This window comes from Tachyglossus aculeatus, chromosome X1 (genome assembly GCF_015852505.1).
Source record: "Tachyglossus aculeatus isolate mTacAcu1 chromosome X1, mTacAcu1.pri, whole genome shotgun sequence".
In the NCBI taxonomy this organism is placed as follows: domain Eukaryota; kingdom Metazoa; phylum Chordata; class Mammalia; order Monotremata; family Tachyglossidae; genus Tachyglossus; species Tachyglossus aculeatus.
The window spans coordinates 65,127,407-65,138,398 of NC_052101.1; positions in this window are offsets into that span (position 1 = coordinate 65,127,407).

The following is a 10,992-nucleotide window of genomic DNA, read 5'->3' on the forward strand; positions in this document are numbered from 1 at the left end:
TGGGTAAGTGGTAGAAATGGTCAGACAGAACAGAACACCTTTAATTTCATCTTTCATTCATTCATTCAATCGTATTTATTGAGTGCTTACTGTGTGCAGAGCACTGTACTAAGCGCTTGGGAAGTACAAGTTGGCAACATATAGAGACGGTCCCTACCCAATAAATCACCACTCCCAATCTTGGGTTCATCTCAGACTCCCTTCTCCTCTTCCTCCTCCTCTCCCTCTCTATTGCATTTGGCCTCCCTGCCCTTCTGACTCTCCAATGCTCTTGGCTTCCTTGCGTCTCTGCCTCTCTGTTGCTCCCAGGCTCCCCGAACCTCTGACTCTTGTCTCTCTCATACCATCATGGAATAGTGCTTACTGTGTGCAGAGCACTCTAAGTGGTAAATAAACTGGTTTAGCGTTGTCAGTACTTAGTCTTTTGGTTATGTTAAATGTTTCATACGATTTATGAATACAGTATTGAAGTTTTGGTGTCGATCCCTGCACTTTTTCATGTATCTGTCTGTGCTCTGGTCTGAAGACCAATTGGGATTCAGGTAGTACATGGTTGACTATATTATTCATAGCCTATCCAGAAGGATTCTGATGAGAATCTCAGCAGCAGGAGATAACAGTGAAATAATCTAATTTCCACAGTCAGCTCTATTCCCTTAATCCTTGAAGTTGTAGGATAGGATGTCCTATTTGAAATCTGTGCCATTTCCTCAGTATTCTATATGTTGATAAAGAGCTTGTTTGATGACTGAGAACTGTGCTGATAGATTCCTCTAGGAGGTCATCAGCTTCAAGTGCTTTATCACTTTTCATCATTTTGACTGTGGAAGTAACATCTTTAAAAGTAGGTTCTAAATCTGTGTCTTCACACTGTGGCTGATTCTCGGTGCTTCAAAAGTAATAATAATAATTATGGTATTTTTTTAAGTGCTTCCTATATGCCAAACACTGTTCTAAGCACTGGGGTAGATACAAGGTAATCAGTTTGTTCCACGTGGGGCTCACAGTCTTAATCCCCATTTTACAGATGAGGTAACTGAGGCACAGAGAGGTTAAGTGACTTGCCCAAGGTCACATAGCAGATAAGTGGCAGAGCTGGGATTAGAACCCATGCCCTCTGACTCCCAAGACCATGCCCATTCCACTAAACCACGCTACTCCTCCTCGATGGTGAAAGACGTAGTGGAAGTTCTTGCCTTCTGTATAAAACCTTCCTCTTGTTTGTAATGAGGGTGTTTCCAACTACTATAAGCTCCTTTATTGATAAGGAAAAATCCTTAGTTTGGTAGTGGTCAGCACGCTTTCATATCTCTTCATCTTTACTGCACTTTATCAACCCCCCTTCCCCATATTTCTCCTCACTCCTCTCCCACTGCAATCTGCACACTGTGCCTCATTCTCATTTTTCTCTTGCTGCCCACCTCTTGATCACACCCTCCCTCTTGGGACTTTCACCCCCTTCACATCCATATACTATCTCTGTACTATACAGTATATCACTATACTCCCCATCTTCAAAACCCTTCTAAAATCCCATCTGCTCCAGGAGGTCTTCCCTGATTAAGACTTCCCTCATATCCCCACCCTACTTCACCCTTTATTGCCACCTCAACACTCCTGCCCCAGCTATGCATTTGGCAGGCGGACAGAACTCTCTTGGCCCTGGTACCCCATAAGGACAAACCATTGTCCTGCCTCATGCTTATCTGGTCTACCAGGGGAATCAAGGCAGGGGTTATGGTGGCATGCACTCTATAGGGCTGAACAGTCACTTCATCTCATGAAATTGAGGAAAATAGTAATATAATCAAGTCTCTTGAGAATCCATTGACTGGTTTATTTATGTGGAACCAGCATATCAGAGATAACAACAAAGGATGATGGGTTAGGAATTTCAGGTACTCAAAAAAAAGTGCTTTGGATGCTCAGGGTGCTATGGAAATGCATATACTGTGCAGTTGGTTAATTTAGCTATTGTATTTGTTGTTTTGTGAATTTTAAGAACATTTTGAAGAATATACTGGGCTATACTTTAGATGAATTTAATCACTTCTTTTGAGATGTTACAAATGTCAATTTTAACTTATGCAGTAAGTGACCTAAAAACAATTAGAGGTCATTGCTTACATATACTGCAATGAGAAGACACAAAGGTCAGTCTACTATGGAAAAGTGCAATTGGGTTTAAATTACAGCAAAAGACATTAAGGTAGACTAAGGAAAGATTTCCTGACAATGAGGTTGTTTTAAACTTCCTCCAACAGACTAGAGAGGCGGTTGCTGAATCTCCCTAGCTGATCAGAAAAAAAAGAGGACAGGGAGTCAGGGGCACCAAATTATCAGTCCCATTACTTATTCCCAGTTCTTTATCTGAACCTTTAGTCTTCAATCTGCAAATGAATCTGATGACCCTGGATAAATAGTGGGACCAAAATGAAGTGTAAAAATCTATGTAGATTTTTAAAAAGAATTATATTTTTTGGTTAATTTGGTATTGAACAGTTTATTATTCAGTAGTGTAATATAGAATGCCTTGAAGTTTTAATTCACTAAATTATTTTCACTTTAATGAAACTATATTGTTTGGCCCTTTTATTTTTAATGATGTTCATCGAAAAGATCACTCAAAGATGAACTTTTTTCATTTAAAGACAAGGACTCCACAGTTATAAATATCAGTGCTTGACAAGTCTTCAAACTCCACTAGTTTACAAGAGAAAATTTTAATTGTGCCTCAGATTGCTTTATATGGCTTTGTTAATGTAAATGAGTAATGTGTATTGATTCTTCACGCTGCTGAAATCTTTTTTCTTCATCTTGTATAAGAAAGTCTGTTAAAGAATTATTAATGACATGATAATTGCTTTAAGATCTATGCCCTAATTAAAGCCATAAATTCTTTATTGCATCTTTCTTTTAATTAGATGTACAGAATGACAATATTTTTTACAAGAAACTCGGTGTACAATAAAATTACCTCATTTACAAATGCTTCAGAGAGACTTCAGAGAGGCCATACAGAAATGCAGTTAGGGCTTGCTGAATTAAAACTCGAGTGATTAAGGTCCAATCAAAATTTAGCATGCCATCCTGAATATAATTAGGCAACTTGTCTAGAAGTCATCTTGCTCTATTGGATAGAGCAATCACCTTATCCAGTCCATCCATTTCACCTACTTTAAATATTTTATCAAATCTAAGAGTCCAAATATGAGTTTTCTTCAGTTTGAAAGGCCTAATTTCAAGGTAAAAAAAAAAAAATAGGTCATTTTAATGGAAAGAATTCCAGCTCAGAAGTGTCATGCCACCTGGGTGGTTTCCGGGTTCTTCTAGATGGAAGAGGTGACTCACCTCCAAGTACAATAAACCTGGCATAGTTTACTGTTGACTTTTTGGATTGTTGAATTAATCAATCAGTGGCATTTACTGAGCACTTAATTGTGTGCAGAGCACCATATTAAGCACTTGGGAGAGAACAATATAACAGAGTTGGTGGATGCCTTCTCTGCCCCCAAGGCACTTACAATCTAGAGGAGAACAGCTTCACAACATGTGGCTGTCCTCTCCATCTTGAATTAGGAGCCCTTGTGGACTGAGTGTACTCCCCTGTGCACGCAGCTTTCCTATTATGCGCCAATTATGTTCTTGATGAACACCACATTAAGGAAAATTTACAGTTTAGTATGCTCCCCTTGACCAGTATTTACACACTCATGGCATAGTGAATAGAGCGTGGGCCTGAGATTCAGTAGGTTATGGGTTCTAATCACAGCTTTGCCACTTGTCTGTTGTGTGGCCTTGGGCAAGTCACTTTCCTTCTCTGTGCCTCAGTTACCTCAGCTGTAAAATGGGGATTAAGACTGTGAGCCCCATGCAGGACAGGGACTGTGTATAACCCAATTTGCTTGTATCCACCCCAGAACGTAATACAGTGCCTAGCACATAGTAAACATAGTAAGCACATAATAATACCACAGTTATTATTATTATTTGCACACCATTGCTACTTCCAATATCACATCCTGTTCTAGCCCAATAGATGCAAGTTGTTGAAAGTGTCCCTTAATTTCTTCCAGTGTTCTATCCAAAATGGGTGATGAAACATGTTACAGCATAACTGAGCATATTCACTCAGGAACTTAGTGTAGCATTTTGCATATTGTAACTATTTAATTAAATGTTTGTAATGAAAATACTAATAATGCTAAGGTAATTTTGTTCATGCAGTTCTGTTTCAGTGTACATTTTCCATTCCCCTGAATAGTGTAGATGTGCAGTAGAGTAATTTATTTTTTTCTATTTCTGTAGCCTCTAATATGTATGCGTGTGCAGTATCAGAATAGGTCTTTGAGTATGTCTCTGTGTATTAAGACTGTGAGCCTCATGCGGGACGGGGACTGTGTCCAACCCAATTTGCTTGTATCCACCCCAGCACTTAGTACAGTAACTGGCATAGAGTAAGAGTTTAACAAATACCACAATTATTATTATTATTGTTGCCCCTGCCTCCTCCATCTCCTCTCTCCCTTTTTGTTTTCTATTCCTCTCTTTGTCGCTCTCTCCTCGATCCCTCCTTTCATTGACCCCCTCCATATCCCCCTTATTTCTCTGCTTTCTGTTCTCTCACCTTATTACCCCTTCACTTTCTGTCTGTCTTTCCTTTTTTCCTTTCCTTCTGTCTCTCTTTCTCTTTCCCTACATTTTTGTACACTTCTGACTTTGGCTTTTTTTTTTTGGTTCTGGTTTGTTTTTTTTGTCTGTCTTGTCTTTTCTGCCCCATTCCCTGGAGACCTCATTTCATGTTCCACTTTGAGCTCACAAAAATCTGGCCACCTTAATGATGAATCACTTCTGAGTATCCGTCACTCCCCATCTCTGTCTTTGTTATTAATTATTTGTTCTACTTTTATATTTGCACAGGCTTCAACCCACTATTCTCCTTTATCTACTTCCATGGGAAGCCACCAATTTATCTTGGTCTTGTCCAGCTGAAAATTTTAGATTCAATTTAGAAATGAGGATAAATACAAGCAGAGACTTTTGCCTTTTTCAGGCTGCTCCATACAGGCCTTAGGTTTAGCACTCGTAGCCCATCACTATCTGTAACATTTATTTCATGCCTTTCAAATATCCTGACGTTCTTCTGTCCTCATGGATATCAGCTGTCTTCCCAACTTTTCCCAAATATCTTCCCAAATATTCCAATATTACTGGAAGCCTTTGTGGGCCTGGAACAGCATCTGAATGTATTTCCCTGTCCTCTCAGCTTTCCTATGATGCAGCAGTTATGTTCTTGATGAACACTGTATTAAGGAAAACTCACATTATAGTAAGCACTTCTTGACCAACATTGTTCAAAATGTTCCAGTGCTCAATAAAGCAGACTACCTCCAAAGTTATCAAATTACCTCAAACAATTCAACTTTAGGGTTCCATTTCAAATTGTCTTTTTGTGTTCAAAAGCCTCAGTGCTGGGCATGCCGAATATGAATCCTTTGGGCCACACACAGCTCTCTATTTGGTCCTGTGCAACCCACACCAAACAGCCAGCTAGCCAGTAGTTAGGAAGTAGTAGGGGAGGCAAGCAGCCAATCCTGCTTCTTCCTTTCCTTTTCAAGGAATCTTGCTACCTCCTCCAGACTAGTAGGGCTGCTGATACTGGGTACTGCAGTTGCAGGTTCCACTCTGCACTCTGTTCCCCTATGACACAAATCCCATAAAACAGACTCAGGCACTACAGTGAACAACAGCACCGCATCCTATACAGATCAAAGAGCGGATGCCAGCAGAGGTAGGGGAGGATGGACACAGTTCTATCTTTAGAGAAGCAGTGTGGCCTATTGGAAAGAGTTTGGGCCAAAGAGCCAAAGGACCTGAGTTCTAATCCCTGCTCTGCTACTTGTCTGCTGTGTGACCTTGGGCAAGTCACTTAACTTCTCTGCACTTCAGTTCCCTCAACTGCAAAATAGGGATTAAATACCTGTTCTCCCTCTTCATTCATTCATTCATTCATTCAATCATATTTTACTTAGACTGTGAGCCCCATATGGGACCTGGTTATCTTGCTTCTACCCCAGTGCTTGGAACTTATTAAGTACTTAACAAGTACAATTATTAGTATTATCTTTCTTCTTCTGCTCCCTGCTGCTGGCCTACTGAAGGAAAGTTCGTCTTGGTGAGTAGAGGTGTGTGAGAGAGTTATCTTGTGAGCAAGAGAGAGAATGAGGGAGAATGAGAATGGGAAAAAGTGTGCACATATGAGGAAGAGGGGCTGTATCCTCTCTCCAGTAGTAGTACTACTACTAGTGGTAGAAATGGTACTGAGCATCCACTTGGGGCAGTATGCTATATTAGGCTCTTAGGAAATTGAGAATGAAGCAATGCCATGTTCCCTGTCCACAAGAAGCTTACACTCTGGGGGAGAACAACATAAAAGTATGTACAGGAGTAATCAAAATAAATAATTGAGTGTACAAGAAAGCTGAGGATGAATATATTTAAGTTCCTAAGTGCTAGAGTTAGCTAACGGGTTGATATCAGTTGCTCAGATATTCATAGGGGAAGGCTTGTTGGATTTTGATGGGATTTTAAGAGGACCTTGAATGTGGAGAGAGGTGTAATCAGTCTGATATAAGGAGGGAGGAGGGAGGGAGCATGGAGAACAGCCTGAGTGAGGGGACAGAAGTGGGAGAAGTGAGAATATGAAATAACTTGAAGGTTGGCTTTGGAAACTTGAAGAGAGTATTCTGTCTATCTGTGTGTCAGTCTCTCAATCTCTTTCTCTTCTCTGTGCCTCTCTGTTCCATATCTGCTTTTTTCCCTCCTCAAATCTTGGACCCCTTTCTTGAAGCTCTACCCATTAACACTAAGTCTGTAAGAAATTAGCAATTAGTTCTATTTGCCAATTTCATTTCCTTTCATTCTATCAAATAATATTTTAGGTGCTAATTATTTTACAAAAGACATAGTACTTGCAGCTTTTCAAAAGTGTGGCCCATACATGAATGTCAAAAATGAAACAGGTGGCCCATTCACAGGAATGAGTCTGTCACTCCTGCTCTATTTTTTTCTCCAGTGCACTTTACGAACATCATTGACTTCGGTTTTCCCTTGCCACTTACTTCAGTAATAGGATTTATGTTCTTATGTTTTTCATTCCTTTAGCTCCACCTCTGTATTAATGCTAGAGACTTCTCCTTTGCAGTCCTCAGATCTTGCTAACTCAAGTTCTCATTGCAGCCTGCAAAAGAAACATCCCTTCTCCCTTACCTAGATCTTGGAATCTTCTTTTTTCTGTTACTGTTATCATAACTCTGTCATCACCCTGCTTGACTCTGTTGAGCACTTAGGGCTGCAGTTGGTAGGAAACCTGCCAAATATGTTGAACACTATCACTTTATATCTCTCATTCATTTTAAATCTAGTATTCTACATCTCTCACAGAGCCTTTTCTGGTAGAATACTTGCAGCCTCCTTTCTGGGAGCGGAGAGTAACAAAGCATGCATAATTGAAATTGACCAGCAACTCTTGCTCTTTTCTGGGCAAGCTAAATAAAAAGAATGATATGAGGAGAATGTGCTGTCTGTTCAGAGGACAACACATTCTTTCTTTCATCGGAGAAGTACAACTGGTGAGGAAGAGACTGTTGAGGAGGCTGCCTTCCACCAAGCAGATTAGCAAATGGATAGAACATCATTGCCAAGAATGCACTCTTCTCTTTCCAGTATTTTGCTCACCCTGCAGTCTCCAAAAATTTTGGAAGAGCTGCGTGTCCTCAAAACTTGCTTTTAATATGTGGGATGGGGTGGCCTGATCTAACAGAACTTAGATGCTGAGAAGATCCTCTCAGTTTAGCACTCTAAAACGACTTGGGTGAAGGATTGGGCTTTGATGGCTCTTGGAATTGAGAGTCTCGCCAAATAATTAGATATTAAAGGGTTGCAGTTCCTCATCTAGGACAAAACTGGAAGTTGCCAACACTATACTTAGGTGCCAGGGTAGAGCCAAAATAATCAGATTAGACATAGTCCATGTCCCACGTGGGGCTTACAGTCTTATTCCTCATTTTACAGATGAGGTAACTGAGGCACAGATAAGTTAAGTGACAGACAAGTGGTAGAGTTGCAATTAGAACCCAGGTCCTCTGACTCCCAGACCCGTCTTTCCACAAGGCCACACTGCTTCACTCTGCTGTATTGATAGACTTCATATCAATTTAAATACTGATGCATTAACCAACCAAAAACCTCTGCTGTTGAGTAAGAAAAATAGCTTTGACATCCTTACTTCTTGGAGTTGTGCCACACACCAGCCCTTAAAAACACTGGTCTACACGCCCAAACCCTGAACAGAATCAGGCTGGAGAACAGATGTTAAAGCAATTTATCCTGCCTTTGATTTACATGATATCTCATTTGGCTTCAGAGAAATCTCTCAGTGTATTTGCTGCAAGCAGATGCTTGGTCATCCAAGCTTAGTGACCTGGGGAGCAATAGAAGGACAGAGGATGCGGTTAGGAAAACAAACAAGTGATTGGCAAATGTGAATGTGTTGATATTCATCTTTACTAGAATTTTTTAATAGAATTTTTGCAGACTAGTGATTTGTGTATACTATGCTGGCAGGCCACCTACTGCTGGGTGGCCTCCAGTAAGCCACTTAAGTTTCCCGATCCTGTTTCCTCATTTGTAAAATGATTTTTTTATTATATTTGTTAAGAGCTTATTATGTGTCAAATACTGTTCTAAGCACGGGGGTGGGTGCATGCTAATTAGGTTGGACATAGTCCCTTTCCCATATGGGACTCACAGTCTAAGTAGGAGGGAGAACAGGTATATAATCCCCATTTTACAGTTGAGGAGACTGAGACACAAAGTTAAGTGACTTACCCAAGGTCACACAGCAAGCAATTGGCAAAGCTGGGATTAGAACTCAGGTCCTCTGACTACCAGGTCCATCCTCTTTCCACCAGGCCATGCTGCTGCTACAAATGATAGAAGGAAGGTTTCTATGAATATGCTTTATAGGAACATTATATAATAACAATAATGTTATTTGTCTAGGAGCTAAGCCTAAAATTGTTGTAATGCATGGTCCTGCTGTTCATGTTTTTGAGTTCTAAACAACAGAAGTTTCTCCAGTCACAAGCTCTGTTGAATGTTCCAGTCATTATGAATTCCCAATCAACAGAACTGGGATTTTGTTTTTTCTCAACCCAGTGAAAACATTTTCCTTCTAATAAATGAAGTAGAAATGATAGGCTTCCTGTGACTCATTGATGGTCTGTGAGTGAAGTCTACTGAGTTTATGAATAAGGCAGTGAGATATGGAACGCTATGCTACAAAACACAGCGCAGTTGTAAATGGATATCTCCTCACCCTGGGCTTCAAGGCTCTCCATCACCTCGCCCCCTCCTACCTCACCTCCCTTCTCTCCTTCTACAGCCCACCCCGCACCCTCCACTCCTCTGCCACTAATCTCCTCACCGTACCTCGTTCTCGCCTGTCCCGCCATCGACCCCCGGCCCACGTCATCCCCCGGGACTGGAATGCCTCCCTATGCCCATCCGCCAAGCTAGCTCTCTTCCTCCCTTCAAGGCCCTACTGAGAGCTCACCTCCTCCAGGAGGCCTTCCCTGATTGAGCCCCTTCCTTCCTCTCCCCCTCGTCCCCCTCTCCATCCCCCCATTTTACCTCCTTCCCTTCCCCACAGCACCTGTATATATGTATACATGTTTGTACACATTTATTACTCTATTTATTTATTTATTTTACTTGTACAAATCTATTCTATTTATTTTATTTTGTTAGTATGTTTGGTTTTGTTCTCTGTCTCCCCCTTTTAGACTGTGAGCCCACTGTTGGGTAGGGACTGTCTCTATATGTTGCCAACTTGTACTTCCCAAGCGCATAGTACAGTGCTCTGCACACAGTAAGCGATTGATTGATATCTCTTTGCCATTAAAGAAAAATATACAAATGAAATAGGAAGGGGCTAGGATCAAAAGAAAGGGCTTAAAAATGAACATTTGAAACAGCGTATGAATGCATTTGGACCTAAAGGAAGCTGTCTGGGTCCATTTGAACTTGACCAATCTGGCAACCTCACTGGACTGACAGTTCCAAGTCTGTGGGCCTGAAGTGTGCAAGGCTCCAACATGAGAATATAATCTAACAGAAAAAAGTCCTTTCAGGATAACATCAACTTCAATCTTAACCTTCCCTACTGAATTAGAAGGAAAACCAATGTGCCATTAGAAAGCTCCCCTTTTTAGTGGCTTAACAGGACAGATTTTATTAGGACCATTAAGGAAACAGGTGGCTTCTGCAGATGCTTTTCAAACTGATGTCAGTTTTGCCTGTGAGTCTCTCTGTGATAAATAATTTTGTTAGGTCTGACTGAATTTAAATCATGTCAAAGGTTAGTACACCCAAGTACCCTGGCTTGCCTCAAAGGATAGTTTGTCCCAAGATACTTTTTTGTGTCTACTTGTCCCCCTTATTAGATTGCAAGCTCCTTGAAGGCAGGGATCAATCAATCATTTATTGAGCACTTACTTTGTACTTACTGAGCACTATACTAGGCACTTCATTCATTCATTCATTCAATTATATTTATTAATAATGATGGCATTTGTTAAGTGCTTACTATGTGCAAAGCACTGTTCTAAGCGCTGGGGAGGATACAAGGTGATCAGGGTGTCCCACGTGGGGCTCACAGTCTTAATCCCCATTTTACAGATGAGGTACCCGAGGCACAGAGAAGTTGTGACTTGCCCAAAGTCACACAGCTGACACTTGGCGGAGCCAGAAGTTGGTCCCATGACCCCTGACTCCCAAGCCCGTGCTCTTTCCACTGAGCCACGCTGTTATTGAGAGCTTACTGTGTGCAAAGCACTTGGGAGAGTACACTATAACAGTGTTGTTAGACACATTTCCTGCCCACAAGTAGCTTTCAGTTTAGTGGGGGAGACAGGCATGAATATAAATAAA